Source organism: Acomys minous (assembly GCF_964271855.1).
Source record: "Acomys minous genome assembly, chromosome: 4".
NCBI classification, from domain to species: Eukaryota; Metazoa; Chordata; class Mammalia; order Rodentia; family Muridae; genus Acomys; species Acomys minous.
In genome coordinates this window covers 40330644-40351098 of record NC_140486.1, presented here as the reverse complement: position 1 = coordinate 40351098, position 20455 = coordinate 40330644, and the positions used below count along the sequence as shown (strand labels likewise).

General features: G+C 42.1%; 1 pseudogene across 1 annotated transcript; it reads left to right on the top strand.

The window, feature by feature from the left end:
* The first annotated feature begins 5283 nt into the window (after positions 1–5283).
* On the top strand, positions 5284–5993 carry LOC311595576 (high mobility group protein B1-like; annotated as a pseudogene). The gene has a single exon. The product of its transcript is annotated as a high mobility group protein B1-like (transcript).
* Positions 5994–20455: the final 14462 nt, after the last annotated feature.

Genomic DNA, 20455 nt, shown 5'->3' with positions numbered 1-20455 from the left:
CAGAAAACTGGGAATAGGGCTTCCTCAAGACCCAGCTATTCCACTCCTTGGAATATACCCAGAAGATGCTCCAGCAGACAACAAGAACATTTGCTCAACCATGTTTATAGCAGCCTTATTCATAAAAGCCGGAACCAGGAAACAGCCTAAATGTCCCTCAGTAGAAGAATGGATAAAGAAACTGTGGTACATTTACACAGCTATTAAAAACAAGGAATTCCCAAAATTTGTGGACAAATGGATTGAACTAGAAATGATCATAATGAGTGAGTTAACCCAGAAGCAGAAAGAGTCAAATGGTATATACTCACTTATACCTGGACATTAGCCCAAGGGATATGTCCCATGAAAGTCTTCACTTACCAGGAAAGTGGGTCAGAGGGGAGGACATCCTGTTGGGACTCTAGATGAGAGAAGCATGATAGAATGGGAAATAGAAGGATCCAGAGGGTCCTAGAAACCTACAAGAAGAACATTATGATGGGCAGATGTGGGCCCAGGGGCCTTGCTCAAATTATGGCACCAGCCAAGGACAATATGTGCAGTAAACTTTGAACCCATACACAGATCTAGCCAATGGACAATACATTCTCCACAGTTGAGTGGAGAGTGGGGACTGACTTTCACATGAACTCTGGTGCCCCATATTTGACCACGTCCCCTGGATGGGGAGGCCTGGTGGCACTCAGAGGAAGGATAGCAGGCTACTAAGATGAAACTTGATACCCTATGAGCATATACAGGGGAAGGAGGTCCCCCTCAGTCACAGTCATAGGGAAGAGTAGTAAGGGGAAAATGGGAGGGAGGGAGGAATGAGAGGATACAAGGCATGGTATAACAATTGAGATGTAATATGAATAAATCAATAAAATATATTAAAAAATAAAACTTCTGGCTTCTCATTTTCTGGCTCACACTGTATTCATGTGAGTTCTCTTTCTGCAGCCCATCTCTCTATTACTGTCCTGGTTTTTTTTTTAAACTGCCTTCTCCTTCCTCCTCCTCCTCCTCCTCCTCTTCTTCTTCTTCCCCCCCCCTCTGAAAAACTGCCTCTTAAGTAGCTTCCGTTTCTAATCACTTCTCGTGAGAGTTGGGCACATCCTATTCTGTCAAATCTTCTCTATTCTTTACCTTTTCTACCACTCAATTAGATGTCACTTTCAAACATGGTTGCTTCCTTCTACCAAATAACTTAACCTTTGTGAATGAAGGCATTTATCACCACATCTGGATCTAAGCTTTTCTTTACCTGATACTTGCTCTATACCAGGCTTGCCTTGAACTCAGATCTGTTTGCCTTTGTCTCCTGTATTAAAAGCCTGTTTGTATTCCAGCCAGATCACATAGACCTAGAAGATCTTTGAGTGTGATCTCTTGCAAGTTGGTCATATAGACCTAGAAGATATTTGGATGTGATCTCGTGACAGAACAGCCAGGTTGCAAATTAACATTCTTCCACAAGCCAGTGTTTGGCGTATAGCAGGGGCTTGATTTGTGGTTGCTTTCTTTAACACCTTAGTTGTCATTCAAGTGCTTCCTACTTTTAGCAATCAGACCTTTACTTCATGCTCTGTTCGGTAGTCTCTTGTGAATAGAGTTTGGGTGAAACCATCACAGAGAGAACTGTCACCTCTTAGTACTCTGATCAATATTGATTCTAAAACTTAAAAGATATATAAATCCCTAAAAGTACCTCTTGAAAGATCACAACCACATCAAAATAAATTAATCTAATAAGAATCATCTAACTATATTAATGTTGTCTCTAACTTTAGGAAAATTACAATTCACTATATACAGGGACACTTAAGGGAGTTCCTTCAGATTGAGCAAAACAATAAATGGACTGATTAGGGGGTATAATTTTTTTCCTTTTGGTTTTTCAGACATGGCTTCACATAGCCAAAGCTGGCCTCAAACTCCTTATATAGCTGAAGGCAGACTTGAACTTTTGATCTTCCTACCCCCACACCCCCACAAGTGCTAGATTAGAGGTATATGCCACCATTCACGGTTCTGACCTGATATATCATAAAGAAAGCTATAAAAATCTACAGAGAGATATAAAAACATGGACTATGTAAAAAAACAAAATTCGCAAAAGTATAAACTAGCAATTCACCAAAGAACAAGAATATGCAAGAAGACATTCTCTGTCAATAAGACAAAGCACTCTTAAATAATACCATTTTTAATCCAGCAATGATTAAAGAGGTACGTTGTGCCTGAGTTTGGATAAGCATACAGAAGCAATCTCATACCGTCAGTAGCAGTGTAAATTTACATTGTACCTTCGTAGGGAAATTGAATTCTATTTTTAATAGTAAATATCATTTATTCCTCATTTCTAGGAATAAATAAAATGTGTGACTATACACAGTACACATGCATAGCATGCATTCACAACATAGAATAGCAAAGAAGTCTGGCATAATTGTACATTCATCATACGGTGCTAAATGACTTTTGGTCCATCTGGGCAATATCACTATAGTAAATGTTTCCATTCAAAAGAATGAAAGGAGAGTCCCCAGCTCCTGCAAGCATTCCCTGGGAAGTCTCAGGCCATTGCATACAGGGAAGCACGAAGCTAACTACAGATATTCACCCCTTCATCCTTTCCTCCAAATCCAGTCCCCCAGCCTCATCCCCAGCTCTCTAGCAGTCCACCTCTTATGGCCTCCACTCACTCTCTTTCCCTTTCCCTGGGGAACTAAGCAGATTTTGATGGAACACCCTGCTTTCCTTCCTTCTCTGGACCCATTCACCACCCCCCTCCCACCTCTCCTAGCCCATCCTCATTTCTAAGTGTCATCTTCCAATACCTAGAAATACTTTTTATCCAGAACTCTTGGTGGCAACACCTAGCAGGATCATAGAAGAATTCCCTACCAAGCAACAAACAGCTACCACATCTTCCTAAGAACCAGAGAGGGCAATAGAAACCAAGGGGTGACGGGGAAATCCACCCAACAAAGACAAGACCAGATATCAGCACCTAGAATTACATTCTCCTAAAACTCCTAAATAAAAACACCAGTGTAAAAACACAGTATAAGTCGGGCCAATGTGTCTCCCCTAGAGCCCAGCAATCCTACCACAGTAGGCCATAAGAATTGCAACATACAGTAGGTGACAAAGAAGAAAGATGCTATGTCCACATTCAGTGTTCTGACCTGTGAACATCCGAATGATTAGTAGCCTAACACTCCCTGAAAAAAAAAAAAACAGCCTGAGATGACCACCCATATGGTGCCACTCTAGCCTGGAAGATCCTGGGGCAGGCAGTGAGCCGGAGATTAGAAGAACCCTGCCTGGCACTACAGGCCTCAGCAGGAGTGACCCTGAGAGAGATGAGCCTCACATGGGGCCACTTGGGCTGCCCTAGAGAGGAATGAGCCTGAGGTGACCACCATTCCAGTATAGTACAAGCCTGGGTGTGGGTCAGACCATGTCTGAGATGACCCCAACTCAGAGTCATAATGTACAAGAAAGGCATTACACTCCTGAGACAATGCCAGAAACTCAGAGACCCCAGGTACCACTAAGAGGAACAAGTAAGTGGTGAAGAAATGGAAGAGAAACAAAAACAGAAGGATGTGGGCACAATGAAGAGAGGCAGAACTGGAGACTCCAGGGTGGTGAGGAGCAGCCTGATGTGAGTAGCCAGAGATGCCACCTGGGACAACAGTGGGATCCTGCCTGTGCTGCCACCTGGGGCCATGTCTGGGGCCATGGCCCCTTAGCAGCAGGGATTGGTTACCACCAAAACCCAGATGGACATCCCTGGTTTGGGCTACCACCCAGGGACATATTGATGTCTGAGGGCTGTGCAGAACTGCCACACCCCTTGCCTGGACATTGCAGGAGATGTGGTCCTCAGGCCTGAGAACAGGAAGGTCGACCCTGCCCCTACCCAGCTGCAGCACTCAAGAGAGCGGCTCAGCACATTTTGGGAGTTGCGGGTGAGCCAGCCTGAGGATATGAGCATGGGAGAGCTGGCCTTGCCACTCTCTCCTGCAGAGGCATGGATGAGGAAGAAATATCCCCTCCCCCACCCCTTACCCCTCACCACCTATGGCAGGTGAGAGACCTGGCATTGGGGTCAAAAGAGTAGGAGAGCTGACCCTGCCCCTCACCAGCTCAGGAGAGAGGGCCCTGCACCTCACCTGGGCAGCACAGTAGAGGTGACTCTGGTAGTAGAGGCACAGGTGAGCTGGCCCAGAGGGTGTGAGAGAAGAAGAGCCCACAGACCAATCAGCTCAGATACCTCTCGGGCCCAGATGGCCCAGATGCAGGGCTTTGAATTGGCCCACCCCGACATCTCTCCCATGGGTGAACTGCTGGAGTGCATGAAGGGACTGGTCCTACAGATCCAAAAGTTCAGGCTCTCCATGACACAAAGCAACGACAGGATTCCCAAGAGGACTCCCAGTGAAGCTCCAGTGCCTATTGACTAGCAGAAGCCAGAGGCCTCGTACCAGACCAACAAGTCATTGCAATGGTGATTTTCCAGTAAAGAAATATGGACAAACGGCATACCATGGGACACACTGTGACACACTACAGCTTCCACACAAGATTTTTTTTCTCTGTTGAGGGTGACGTGGCAAGGGTGGAGGGTAGGTACAAGAGGAGGGGGCATGGAGTAGGATTAGGGTGAAATTCACAAAGAACTAATTAAAAGTCTTCTTTAAATGGAACATAGCTGAAAGCACAAGACAAAGGTCTTAAAATAGGCTTTATGGGTATGATAGATGGCATTGAAGAGACAATGAATAAATGTGTCAAGGAAATCTATGAACATGCAAACAAACAGTGGAAGGAAAATAGAAATAGAATCAATAAAGAAAACCCAAACTGAGGGAAGTGTGGAAATGAAATATTTAGGAACTCTAACAGGAATCTCAGAGGCAAGCCACACCAACAGAATGCAAGGTATAAAAGAGAAAATCTTAGATATTAAATACACAACAGAAGAAATTGATACCTTGGTCAAAGAAAATGTTAAATCAAAAAAAAAAAAAATCATGCTACAAAACATCCAGAAAATCTGGGACACTATAAAAAGACCAAATCTGAAATAGAAGAAAGAGAAGAAACCCAACTCAAAGGTACAGAAAATATTTTTAACAAAAACTACAGAAGAAGAGGAGGCTGCATCTGGCTCCCGCTCTCACAGCTGTTGCAGTACACTGAGCTCCATAGAGGCAGCGCCGGGGCAAGTGCGAGCCCGACGGGCACCAGGCGACTACGAGCCTCGCGGACGAACATCAACTAAACATGGCCAAAGGAGATCCTAAGAAGCCGAGAGGCAAAATGTCTTCATACACATTCTTCGTGCAAACTTGCCGGGAGGAGCACAAGAAGAAGCACCCGGATGTTTCTGTCAACTTCTCAGAGTTCTCCAAGAAGTGCTCAGAGAGGTGGAAGACTGTGTCTGCTAAAGAAAAGGGGAAATTTGAAGACATGGCAAAGGCTGACAAGGCTCGTTATGAAAGAGAAATGAAAACCTACATCCCCACCCCACCCCAAAGGGGAGACCAGAAAGAAGCTCAAGTGCACCCAAGAGGCCTCCTTCGGCCTTCTTCTTGTTCTGTTCTGAGTACCGCCCCCAAATCAAGGGAGAACACCCCGGCGTGTCCATTGGTGATGTTGCAGAAGACTAGGAGAGATGTGGAACAACAGCACTGCGGATGACAAGCAGCCCTGTGAGAAGAAGGCTGCCAAGCAGAAAGAGAAGTGCAAAGATACTGCTGCCTACAGAGCTAAAGGAAAAGCCTGATGCAGCGAGAAAGGCTGAACAAAGCAAGAAAAAGAAGGAAGAGAAAGATGAGGAGGAGGATGAAGAGGATGAGGAAGAGGAGGAAGACTAGGATGACAAAGAAGAAGATGATGATGAATAAGTTAGTTCTAGCGCAGTTTTTTTCTTATCTATAAAGCATTTAACCCCCCTGTACACAACTTACTCCTTTTAAAGAAAAAAAATGAAATGTAAGGCTTTGTAAGATTTGCTTTTAAACTGTACAGTGTCTTTTTTCTACAGTTAACACACTACTGAATGTGTCTTTAGCTAGCCCTGTCCTGGTGTATTTTCAACGGCCATTGACCTTGCCTGGTACAGTCTGGGGGTTGTATAATTGTCATGGAAATTTAAAGCAGGTTCTTGTTGGTGCACAGCACAAATTAGTTATATATGGGAATGGTATGGTAGGGGTTTTTTTCTTTCTTTCTTTCTTTCTTTCTTTCTTTCTTTTTTTTTTTTGTTGTTGTTGTTGTTGTTGAGTTTTCTTTTCCTGTTTTGGTTTTTCCCCCCATCTCCAGTTGTCTGTGATGCAGCTTATATGAAGATAATTGTTGTTCTGGTAACTGAATACCACTCTTTAATTGCAAAAAAAAAAAAAATGTGGCTGTTTTGTTGACATTCTGAATGCTTCTAAGTAAGTACAATTTTTTTATTTAAAAAAAAAGCTACAGAAGAAAAATTTCCAAACCAAAAGTAGATACCTATCAAGGAACAAGAAGCACACAAAACACTGCATAGACTGGGCTGGAAACTAAAGTCCCCTTGGCACATAGTAATCAAAACACTAAACACTCAGAACAAAGAAAGAATGTTAAAAGTTACAAAGAAAAATGCTAAGTAACATATAAAGTCAGACCTGTAAGAATAACACCTGAATCCTCAATGGATACCTAAAAGCCTGAAGTAATGGAAGAGAGGTTCCACAGAGTGTAAAGAGACCACAAATGCCAGCCCAGATTACTATGCCTAGTACTAGACCCAGTTTATGACAATAAAAACAGATGGAAAAATTAGGACATTGCATAATAAAATCAAATTTAAGCAATATCTATCCACATTGACCAACAGGAAACTGGGAATAGCCAGGTGGTGGTGGTACACACCTTTAATCCCAGCCCTGGGGAGGTAGAGGAAAGCAAATCTGAGTTCAAAGTCAGCATGGTCTACATAGTAAGTTCCAGGACACAAGAGAAACAACATCATCATCATCATCATCATCATCATCATCATCATCATAATGAGATTTACCAGCACACCTGAAAGCTTTAGAACAAAAAGAATAGGAATGGAACAGAAAAGAAAAATCAAGTAAAATAGAACATTCAAAAGGAATAAATGACAAAAAAAATAATTAAACTCAGGGCTGAAATCAATAAAATAGAAACAACAAAACTACAGAGAAACAATGAAACAAAGAGTTCCTTCTTTGAGAAAAATCAATCAAATTGACAAGCCCTTGTCTGAATTAACTAAAAAGTGGAGAGAGAATGTTTAAATTAACAAAACTAAAGATGAAAATAATCACATAATAACAGACACTGAAGGAATCTAGATAATCATAAAGACATTTTTAAAACCAGATTGGAAAATCTAAAAGAAATGGATACTTTTCTTGATACATATCACTTATCAACATTAAATCAAGATCAGAAAAGCAATTTAGACATACCTATAACCCCTAGTGAAATAAAAGAAATGATTATAGGGCTGGAGAAATGGTTCAGCGGTTAAGAGCACCGCTTGCTTTTTAGAGGTCATCAGTTCGTTTCCCAGGACCACATGGTGGCTTACAACCATCTACAATGTGATCTGATGCCTTCTTCTGGCATGCAGCTGCTCATGTAAATAAAGCACTCTTATACATTAATTAAATAAATAAATCTTTTTTAAAAAAAGAGTTTATAAAAGAAGTAATTAAAAGTCTCCCTGCCCAAAGCCAAATGGTTTTAACAAAGAATTCTACCAGACATTTAAAAAAAAATTAATGCCAATACCCCTCTAATTAATCCACAAAACAGAAACAAAAGGAGCATTGCTAAATTTGTTTTGCAATTCTAACCTTATCTTGATACCCAAACCACATAAAGACTCAACAAAGAAAGAACTACAGACCAATTTCCTTTATGAACATAGATGCAATAACTCTCAATAAAATATTCCATCCAAATGAAAGAACAATCAAAATGAATATCCACCATGATCAAGTATATCTCATTTCACAGATACAGGAATTGATCTGTATATTCAATTCAACATATATAAATCAATAAACGTAATACACCCACCACATAAACAAATTAGAAGACAAAAATCACAGGAGCATCTTATTAGATGAAGAAAAGGCCTTTAACAAAACCTAATACTCTTTCATCATAAAATGCCTGGAGATGTGAGCAATACAAGGGACATAACTCAACATGATAAAGACAATTTACAGAAAGCACATAGTCAACATCAACTTAAACGGAGAGAAACTCGGGACAATTCCACTAAAACCAGGAACAAGATAAGGCTGCCCACTATCTCCATTCCTATTCAGTTAGTACTTAAAGTCTTAGCTAGAGCAATAAAGCAACTGAAGGAGATCAAGGGGATACAAATTGGAAAGGAAGAAATCAAAGCATATTTATTTATGGATGATATGATGGTATATATAAGTGAACCAAAAAATTCCACAGAGAACTCCTACAGCTGGTAACATTTTCAGCAAAGTGGCTGGATACAAAAAAAAAAAAAAAAAAAAATCAGCTGTCCGCCTATATGCAAATGACAACTGGACTAAGAAAGAAACTAGGGAAACAAACCTTTCACAGTTGGCACAAACAATATAAGATATCTTGGGGCATGTAACCAAGTAAGTGGAAGACCTGTATGATAAAAATTTGAAGAAACTGAAGAAGGTATCAGAAGATACAAAGATTTCCCATGCTTATGGATCACCAGAATGAATAGAATAAAACTGGGCATCCTACCAAAATCAATCTACAGGTTCAACGCAATCCCCATCAACATTCCAACACAATTTTTCACAGACATTGAAAGGACAATTTTCAGCTCCATATGGAAATACAAAATACCCAGGGTAGCTAAAACAATCCTGGATAATAAATACTGTGGGAGATATCACTATCCCCAATTTCAAGTTGTACAACAGAGCTATAGTAGTGGAAACATCATACCATCAGCACAAAAACAGACATGTTGATCAATGGAATAGAATTAAAGACTCGGGCATAAATCCACACATTTATGTACACCTGCTTTTTAAATAAATAAACCAGAAATGCACACTGGAAAAAAGACTGCATCTTCAACAAATGATGCTGGTCAAACTGGACAGCTGCATGCAGGAGAATCAAAATAGATCCATACTAGCACTCTGCACAAAACTCAACTCCAAAATTGAATTTTGCTCAAAGAGCTCAAAATAAAACCAGATATAGTGAACCACAATGAAGAGACTACCCTTGAACTCCTTGGCACAAGAAAAGACTTTTTGAATAGAACACCATTAGCATAGGCACTAAGATCAATAATCAATAGTTTGGACCTCATAAAATCGAAAAAGTTCTGCAAGTCAAAGGATACCATCCTTTGGACAAAGAAGCAACCTATAGAATATTTTGAAAATGGGGTTTTACCAATTGCACATCTGATAGAGGGCTAATATCCAAAATATATAAAGGATTAAAATAAACTAGATAGCAAGGCATCAAATAACCCAATTGAAAAATGGGGTAAGATTCTCAAAAGAGAAAACTCAAGTGGCTGAGAAGCAAAAGAAATATTCAACATCCTTAGTCATCAGTGAAATGCAAATCAAAATTACTTCAAGATTTCCTCTTCCACCCATCAGAATGGCTACAATCAAGAAAACAAATGACAACTCATGCTAGAGAGGATGTAAAACATTTATTCATTGCTGATGGGAGTGCAAACTTGTACAACCACTATGAAAATCAGTGTAACGGTTCCTTAAGAAGATGGGAATCAATCTACCTCAAAATTCAACTACACCACTTGGACATATACCCAAAGGATGCTTTATCCTGTAATAGAGACACTTACTCAACCATGTTATTGACACTCTATTCAATATAGCCAGAAATTGGAAACAACCTAGAAGTCTCTCGACAGGTAAATGGATAAAGAAAATGTGGTACATTTATACAATGTAATACAATGAAGCATTACTTAGCCATTTAAAAAATGAAGTCATGAAACTCACAGGTAAATGAATATAATGGAACAAGAAAGAATTAATCTGAGCAAGGTAACCCAGACAAATATGGGATGTATTCATTTATATGCAGATATTAGCTGTTAAGTCAATGATAATGAAAATACCATCCATAGAAACACAGAGGAACAGACAGGGGAAGAGCAGATAGATCCTCGAGGAAAGAGACGTAGAACAGACAGCTATCGATGGGTGTGGGGTGGGCTGGAACTGGAGGATCAGATGGGGAAGATGCAGGAAGAAAGGGACAATGGAGGGAATGTGGAATGAGACAGCTAAGTGTAAGGGTCATTTTAGGCGTGGTATGAAAACCTAATATACATACATAACTGAAGATGAGCTAAATGAAATAGCCAAGTAATGGGGGAGACAGAGCTCCAACTGGCCATCTCTTGTCACCAAGTGAAGTTCCCAGTCCCGAGATTAGGTTACATCTAATCAAGTTGTGGCCAAAGGGGTCCCATAAAAATCCCCAAATAACCCAGGCCGTTGTCAAGACTATAGGAAGCTCTCTCCCTAGCAAAGCCTCACTTCTGAAGACAACAGCAACACAACCCATTGAGCATAGAGAAACTGAGCTTGTGATTACGTAGAGCCTTCACCCCTAGATGTTAGTGTGTACGGTCCTGAAAGATAATTCTGCATGCTACCAAAGAATAAATGTAAACACCAACCCAGCCACAAACCCCTGGATCTAAAATCTGTCCTGTCTGCAAGATACCTAGTTCAATGGTGGCACAAAGCTTGTGCCAGTGTCCGACTTGACTTAAGGCCCACTCCACAAGATGGAATCCATACCTGACACAGTTTGAGTGAGTGACCAAGGACCTCGGGTAAACCCAAATACTACTGGTCTAAAAACTACTGGTCAAACAAACCAAAAACACATGGCAATAAAATGCTGCTAATGGCATTCTGTTTTACTCATCAATGACTTGCTTGGCCATCATCATTAGAGAGCCTTCCTCCTGCAACAGATGGGAACAAACACAGAAACTCCAAAACTAGACATCATATAGAGAATGAGAGACCTTGAACACTCTGCTTTAAATGGAATGTTTCTATCAAGTTCCCAGCTTTGGGTCTCAGGGAACCCTGTGGGAAAAGAGGCAGCAAGAGTGTCCTTCGTAATATGTGTTATAGCTACCAGTTTCATGTTTCTATGTGATTCCTGAGTGTGCAAAATAGGAGGTTTCTATATCTATGTTTCTTGTACCTTTTTTGGGCTCTTTTCCTTCTCTTTGTTTCATCCTATTCCAATGTATTAGTTTTGTTTTAGCTTATAAACTTGATTTTGCTTGATTTTTATCCCTTGCAAGCCTATTTATTGTCTAATGAGAGATAGAAAGAGGAGGGTAGATTTGGATGGGAAGGGACACAGAGAGGAATATATTAGGAGGAAAAAGCTATTTTCAATAAAAGGAAAAAAAGAAAAATAAAAGAATGGCTTGAGGGGGCTGTCAAGCTGGCCTGGAGGGTAAAGTGCTTTCTCTACAAGGCTCACAACTTGAACTCAAACCTCAGAACTCACATGAAAGGAGACAACAGACTCTTAAAAGCTGCCTCTGACCTTCACACAAAACACACATGCACACATACTCCATAAAAAGTGTCTTAAAATAATGAAATAAATGTGTTCTGAGAGAGAAATATGCTTAATATAGTCCATATAAAAATTATAGAGTAACTGTACAAAATAAGTTAACTAAAATAAGAATAAATACTTATAAAACTATTAAATTCTTTAGTATTAGAGTACCATTTGTGACGTAACTATTTTCTTGAAATCAATTTTTACATGAATGAACCTCAACAGAAGAATAATTACAATCATGGAGTCTTGACTTCAATGTGAATGTTTCCCCGATATTCTCAAAAACAATGCAGATTATTAAAATGTGGGGCTCAGGGGTATAGCTCAGTGGCTGAGCGTACATGTAGTGAGCAAGAAATCTGGATTCAATCCCCAGCTCCCAGAATATAAAGTGAAATGGTCACCTCCCTACCACCTAAATTCATCTATCCTATTCACACTGATACTTCTCATCTTGAGTCTGAGAACTCGTATGACTATGGGTGGAGAAAAGCCAGTGTGGCAGGTCCTTCAGCACACCAGGAAACACTGAGACCTCTGCTGTGGGGTGCACGGGACAGTGGAGGAACTCTTCCATCTCGGCTGTCTGGGGCATTTGAATTTGTATAATGAACACACAGTGCCTTTGTACTCAAGAATTTATACATATTTATTCCGAGGTCTCCCTGGCTTGGGTTATCTGTCAGAGAAACAAATAGACTAGCTAGACCTAAGAGGATGTGCAGGAACTGCAAATGAGTCACCTTTGAAATGAGGCCCAGGCTGTGCTCTGACCACAGGCGATGGCTGTCGACTAAGTGTCAAGCAGGACCACTATGTGATCCTGAGTGATGGGTGTGCATGCATGGCCAGTTTGGTAATGAAGTCGCTGCTGCATTGCTACCCAATGACAAGGCCACTGATTACAGTCCCAGCCTCACAAGTCTTGGGAGAAAGTAAACTCCCACCACAAATGAGGAAAATCTGCTTCCAAAGACATTTGCTGCTGCTCTGGAAGACCATAACTGTGAGTGCCCAGGCAGGCAGAGGCAGAGTCTTTGACAGTTTACAAGTGAGAGAACAGCCCAGGAGAGCAAGAAGAAGGGTACGTACGGTGGCCTGAGTCTGTAGAGCCTTACTGCACACTTTGATCCCTCCACAGAGACATCAAGAGCTGGCATCATGCACACATGCACACCCTTCACCGTCTCCACACAGAGGACAAGGGCTCTATGCACTGTGTCTGTCACTAGAGAGGCCAAGTTAGACCACAGTGGCAATGGATGGAGGAGGGATGCTGTGACAGTTAATCTAACCCTACCTGCTACCTCCAAGGAGTCTAATCCTGTAGAATTAAACCCCAACATGTTGTCGTCATGTAAAAGCAACTTTTTTTTTTTTTTTTTTTTTTTTTTTTGGTTTTTGGTTTTTGGTTTTTTGAGTCAGGCTGTCCTAAACTTGCTGTGTAGACCAGGCTGACCTCAAACTTGCAGCAACTTACCTGCCTCTGCCTCCCCAGTGCTGGGATTAAAGGGGGTGTACCACCATGCCCAGCTGCAATATTTTTTTAAAAAAGAGTTTTAAGTGTGTGTGAGAGAGAAAGAGAGAGAGAGAGAGAGAGAGGGTTTGTACACATGATTGCAGTGTTTGTGGAAGGCGGAACAGGGAATTAGATCCCCTGGAAGGCAATGCATGAGATCCCGGGTTACATCCTAGTACTGCATAAATTAGGAATGGTGGCTTACACCTGTGATCCCAAGAACAGGGGAGGTGGAGACAGGTGTATAAAAAGCTCAAGGTCGGGGCTGGAAAGATGGCTCAGAGCTTAAGAGCACTGTCTGTTCTTCCAAAGGTCCTGAGTTCAATTCCCAGCAACCACGTGGTGGCTCACAACCATTTATAACAAGGTCTGGTGCCCTCTTCTGGCATGCAGGCACACGTGAGGGCAGAATACTGTACACATAATAAATAAACACATTTTTTTTTAAAGTTCAAGGTCATGCATCCTCAACTACACAGTGTGTCTGAGACAAGCCTGGGTTAGGCCATGTGAGACCTTAAACTGTTGTCACCCTACAGAACCGCTCCACTATCAAGGACTTGTGTCAGGTGCCAGCTTCAGCTTGTGTTAGAAATAGCTTTCTGGGTTGTTCTGCTTCCTCACTTTGCCCCAGCTTTGAAGATGCCCTACACAACTCTTCAGTCTTTTATAAGTATGGATGCATTTGAATCACTTCATGTAGTTCCAATCTGTTGCTTCTCAGGGGCAAGTGGTGGATATGATGTTGTGGGCACCTAGCAGAAATACAAAAGGATATAGGACAACACTGGCAGAGCTTTCCCCCTTCAGAAGAGAGGCAACTACATAAGCCCAGGGATCATTTGGATAAGCTATATTGAAAGTCAGTTTCCACAGTGTCAATGATGAAAAGTAAAAAAAAAAAAAAAAAATACACACACACACACACACACTTCACCCTTTGCAATAACTTTTAAAAATCAGCATTTCTCTTCTGTATGAAAAAAAAGTTTACCTTTTACCCTTTACTCTTTACCCTTATAGTATTTATTATAAGTCCTAGACAGACATGTGTCTTCCTCGGCTACTTGGGTTAGTCATAGCAGCCATGATGCTCATGATCACAGAGTCAAAGGCAACTCTTTAAAGCCACTGGACTTTGACAATCCACTGTTACCATGTGCCCGGCGATGCCACAGCAAGGACAGGCCAGTCACAGGAGTGTGTTCAATATGCCTGCAGGCATTCCTCCCACCCGGGGCCCTTTGTCTCTCACAGAGAGGACAGAGGCTCTGAAGCAGAAGACGTGACTGGCAGGGTTCACAGCAACGAACGGGCTGTTGCCCCGAGGCTCTTGATGCTCTGCTGCTTTAGCTGAACAATTTTACAGAATGGTTTTGTCAGGACACTTTGTGCCATCTGAGGTTACATAATAGCAAGCTCCCAAATAAACAGTCATTTGAATTTTATATAAAATCATCAAATCCCAATTGTGGGTCTGAGAGAAGGGAGACAGCGGCAGGGTCTGAAATGCCTGTCTTTGGTAGCTGGCAGCTCATTATTTTGAGACAAGGTGTCAGAGGTTTGCTCTCCTCCGCTCCCTTTTGCTGACTTCATACACAAGCAAATACATTTGGCAGCTTGCATCAGAGCATGTGGATTTCTCCCTACAAGAAGAAAACAGTTCAGAGGACGTGGTCACCAGCTCTGAAGGACCCAGTCACATCAGAAGAAAGTCATCAGGCTGACAAAGTCACTCCCCCGGAGTGACTTCAGATGGACAATGGTTTTAGGGAAGAAAACACTCACATTCCTGTGGCTTCAGGTGTGAAAACAGCGGTATGCCCCTGGAAGGCTACGTCAGCTGATGTCTATGAAAGGCAGGGGTTTCATGGCTGCTCAGGGTGGGAAAAGGAGTAAAGAAGGTCTGCGGTCCTCAGACAAGATGCCAATGGGTCTAGAAGTGGTCACAGCCACAGGCCGCTCACCACACATGTGCTCAGCCAGAGGATTTGCCGTAAGTAATGGATGGCCCCGTTTCCCCTCTGTACCTTATACCATCAGTTAGATGGCCTCTCTTCCACAGTTCATGATTGTCTCTATGTTTAGCCATTTCCTAGGCTCTGGAACAGATAGCAAAGAAGATCTGTGAGGAACTTTATTGCATGTAGAGTGGAATTTGTCAGGGGGAATCCTTGAAGGCCCTCATTACCCACAAGACCAGGAAGTGCCAATTGTGTGCTGCAGTTACCACAATCAAACTGAGACAGCCATAGAAGGCGATCACTGTTGGAGCAAAAACACAGCTCTCACCTCAAGTGAGATAAGAGGTAGTTTATCCTGGAGCCAAACGCGAGAGACCTTGGCCACAGAACACAGAGTTGGAAGACCCCAATCACTGTTTTTCAACATGGAAGTAGTTTCCTGGTGGTTTTATAATGGCAGAACAAAGAAATCCATAAATCAAGGCACTTTAAGGTACATTGGTAGAAACACTAAGTAGGCGGTTCAAAGAACATGGAAAACTTTTTTACCTATAGTCCCAGAGGCTATCTGATGATACTTCACCTTCTGGTGAATAAAAACTAAGGTTTTGCTAAGTTAATGCATTCCAAGAGGTTTTTAGATGTTAGTCAGAGGGCGTTAGGTAGGTCTGACACAGAGGTAAGCAAGGGGTGACTGTTTTGGAGGCTAAAGAGAGCCCAAGATATAATTAGCTGGGCTCTGGGCCTGCAATGTTTCCACCTCTTCACATCACTGGAGTTCTAATCCGCCAATCAGCCTCTGCAGACACAGCTTCTTTCCAGGAATTCTCATGCACAACTCATGTCCAGAAGTATTGTGTATAGAATATTAGACATAGCATTATTCTGACAGTGTTCTTTCTCAAATGTCTCATTTTTTTTAAAGCCATCACTGTTAGTATGACTTCAGCTACAAGTCACTAAAAACTCCAGCTAAAACTATTATCCATGACTTACAAAAACAAGCCGTTCAGAAACCCAGCTCCTTTTCCTGCGCTGCACTTGACTTTGTTCTTCATGCATGGCCTTCATCCACCAGCCAGTAGACGATGGCTATAAACAGCCCAGGCTCAAGTCCAGAGGGAGCAAAGCACATAAGCAGAGAAACGTCGCCTTTCCTGGTGTCTCTGACTTAGCAATAAAGGTTTTTCAGATGCCTCCCCTGCCATAGCACTCTGTCCTTACATCCTCCTAGCCACACATGGCCAACAACCCCACTTTGAAAGTAGCCACTGAAAAGAGGGATGGGACTCACGTTATTTCTAAAGACTAACAAGGAGCCACAGCTGACGATCAAAGAGCAGACTGCTTCCTTGAACACGTGGACAAAAGAAAGTGGGATGGCTGCCTGAGCACATGCAGGCTCCGGAAGAAGGAACAGGTAAGAGGAAATGGAGGCCCGACTCCTGTGTTGTAGCAGTGCCTGCCATGGATTCTCACTGGTCCTATGGATAGACAATAGAAACATGCTCTGAGTGGTCAAACCCTTATGTGAACCAGAGCCCCCTGCCCAGGGAACTCTTATAACTAAAGGTATCTAAATTTAGAATCCAATAGAGGTCAAGAGTTGGGGGATGGGGTGGAGGGGGGGAATAGGGGGAGGATTCCATAAGCCTCTTCCTAATCCATGATTGGCTGTTGACAAGTCTGATCTTGTAACAGGTCCCGTGTGGGCAACCTTGATTGCTGAGATCATATTTCCAGTGGCTGAACTATGCCGTGAAGATGGCATCTCACGGCCCCTTTCCCTATCGTCTGCCTCTTAGATTCTTTCTGCTTGCTCTTCCCTGGTATGGTCTATGCCTAGAAGGGGATGGTATCCATGTCCTTTATAGAGCTGAACCCTCAGCCATCCCTTAATCTTGGCACCTTCAGCAGCCATGAGCCTCTGCATTAACCACTATTGACTGCAAAGAAAAAGTTTCCTGGTTAAAGGTGGAAGCAGTGTTTGTCTATAGGCACAAACACAAATATTTAGAAGGCAGTTAGGCACCATGTCAACTTAGATGAACAACACTAGTGATATTGCCCCTGGGGCCTAAGACCTCATCAGCCATGATTTTTTTTTTGGTCTAGATTTACAGTATTAGGCATTTAATCTGTTCCGATGGAGCAGGCCTCAAATCTCATCAAACTGGTTAGTCCCATACTGGTATTACTATTGCACCAGTAGACCATAATGGACAAAGTCACAACTTACCTGGCTGGCTGACATTGTCTTTTGTAGGGTTCACAGTTCAATAAGACAATTGATGCCTTGTCCACTCCAGAGGACTGCATAGCGCTTGTGGTGCTATGAAAGCTGGCCAGGAGGGGGACACTCCCAGCTCAGCTGCAGTTCTATTTCTCTATATCTTACAGCCAAAGGAAGTGATGTCTTCAGCAATGGGGTCTTACTAACATGTTATCTGCATTCCTAATGGCGGGCCTACTGAGTTTCAATGGACAGCTCCAAACCCATGGTCACACAAACTGGTTAAGAAGCACAAAATGAAACATAAAGACTTGAATCTAGGAAAGGGATGTGTAGGAAGGAGAGAAGGAATGATAGAGGTGGGGATAAAAAAGGGTGGGGTGTAAGAGTAAATAGAGTGCACTGGGTGGATGCATAGAATTGTCACACATGCACACACACACACACACAAAAAAAAAAAAAACTAAAGAAGTTATTGACAACCAGAGTTTCCCAGTAATAGCTTAGCCTCCAACATAAGACAAAGAGCTCCTTACCACTAATGGGTTTCATGTCTGCTGCCAAAGAATTCTTCCCTAAGGCCTTTGGCATCTTTTTTTTTTTTAATTTGAGTCATTTGTTAATGACATCAGCCATGCCCTTAGTAAGTCATACTCAGTGAACACCTCCCTGCATAGTATGCATTTATCTAAAGTTTCCAAAAGAGAAAAAAAATCCTACAAACACTTAGAATGTGGAAGCTCCTGTTCAATAATAAAGTTGGTGTATAGGCTTAACTCCAGCGAATGAGTACAGCACAAAAGAGTGACTCAGGCCCCAATCAGTTCCCCTCAAAGCCAGTGCCAACTGCTGACCTCGCCCTGCTCACCATTCTCCTTAGTCCTAGGACAAAGGCTGCGACAGTCAAAGTATCTTTCCTCTCAGTTCTCACCTGCCTATAAGCAGATGACAAGCATTTGGAGGTTGACCTCCAACTTGATGGCCATACAAGCCTGAGTGAGCTTGATCTCGTCTGAATTTAGCCTCCATCATGCCTTCATGTTCATTGCTTCCCTCCACTCTCACTGCCTCCACATGAGGGCATGGATTACCTACCCCTTAGCCCAACTGCAGAGGGCATGAATTTCCCAAAGCACAGCTCCAGTGACATTGCTCATCTTCTCGAAAAGCTCCACCAGAGAAGCACAGCTGGGAATAGCAGAGGCGACAGAAATGATTACCCCACCCCACCCCACCCCCACCCTCGTGTGCACCTCTATTCTCACCCTTGCCTTCACTATGATCAGTATGGTTACATAAGACAGCATCACTATAGGTCCACAGCATCCACTATGGACCAGCATCACTATAGGTCCACAGCATCCACTATGGACCAGCATCACTGTGGGTCTGCCACATTTCCGTTTTCCAAACAGGAGTATAAAATGCTCCCACAACTATATATGGCAAAAGGAAATTAATATCTCCTCCTTTTAGTTGATAGGGACAAGAAGATTCTATCTGAATTAATAAAACTTATTATAAATATTCTGGAGATCCTGGACCTTGGGATGGATATAGTGACTGGATTGATCTTCAGATTGACTCTCTTAAAGTAACTGTAAAGAGATTATTATAAGAGCAGATAGAGCAGACACAGTTTCACTTGTCAGCCACATCTCATCTCCTTTTCCTTGGCCATGGAGGAAGATCACACTTGTCAACATGCTTGAGAGCAGCTGGGACATTATGACTAGGTGCTAGCAAATAAGACATTTGCAGTAAATTAGGCATCTCCAAGTCTCTCAATGAATAAAGAAAACGTGGTGCATTTACACAATGGAATACTACTCAGCTAATAAAAATAAGGGCATCATGAAATTTGCAGGCAAATGGATGGAATTAGAAAATAGCATCCTGGGTGAGGTAACTCACACCCAGAAAGACAAGGATGGTATGTAATCACTTGTAAGTGCATTATCAGCCATAATGTACAGGATAGCCATCCTACAATTTACAGACCTAAAGATGCTAAGTAACAAGGAGGGCCCAAGGGAGGATGCTTGAATCTTACCCAGAAAGGGACATAAATACACATCTAAAGTAGATGGAAGGAGGGAACATGGTGGGTGAGGGGGTGGGAAGGAGAACAGGAGGCAGAAATCAGGGGAGAGGACTGGGAGAGAGAAGAGAAATCAGTGGTGAGGCATCTCTAGGATGGGGCAGGTTCCTGGGAGTCTATAGAGGCAAGGAAGGAAGAAGAGAAAAGGGGGCGGGGGGATGAGACAATGCAAATTTGCTCTGAGGGACTCAAAGTTCCTCTTAAAATTAAAAGCTCATGTCCACATAACCAGCATATTTTACCTTAATCACCAAAAATTGCTATTCTTAGTCAAAAAGGAATTCCACCAAGTATGAAAAGAGAAAGAAAAAACTTTTTTTTTTTTCTCCTTAGTGTCTGGGAAGTTGGTATCTGGTGACAATTTAAAAGGCAGGTCAAGCTGCTATTTTTGAGCTATACAAATTTTGAAAGTCCAAGGTTACAACTCAGCATTAAAAGACTCATCCATATACTGGGTTGTCTTTGGTTTTGGTTCAAAGTTTGAAGTAATAAACTGCTGTTGTTTTGCAGTGACGAAGATTAAACTCAGGGTCGCTGGGTTGTAAAATATCCAATCTAATCATGAAAGGTAGAAAATCTTATTAACCTAAAAGATGGATGCAACTTGAATCATAGCATCAATTTGTTCTCACGGAAAGAACATCATTAAACACTTTCGGATAAACCCTGAAAGTGACGGAAGAGCTATCTTCCCTAGCTGAGATTTAAAATAAATTGGGCTGAAGCTCAGTGCATAGCTGTAATTTATGGCAATATAAACTCCCCCCACCTTTGTTCACATACGGCCCTGCAAAGATGTGGATAAGGTTGTCAGTGTTGCCACTGGGAATCTTAGACCCACTGAGTCTCAGAATTATACCATTATACCACTGTTACTGACCAGTGAGGCATTTCAGACTTTCTTTCTTCTTTTTTAAAAATTTATTATAATTAAGATTATATACCAATTGTTATCTCCTCGCTTGTATCTTCCCAGTCTCACCCTCCCTTCCTCTTCT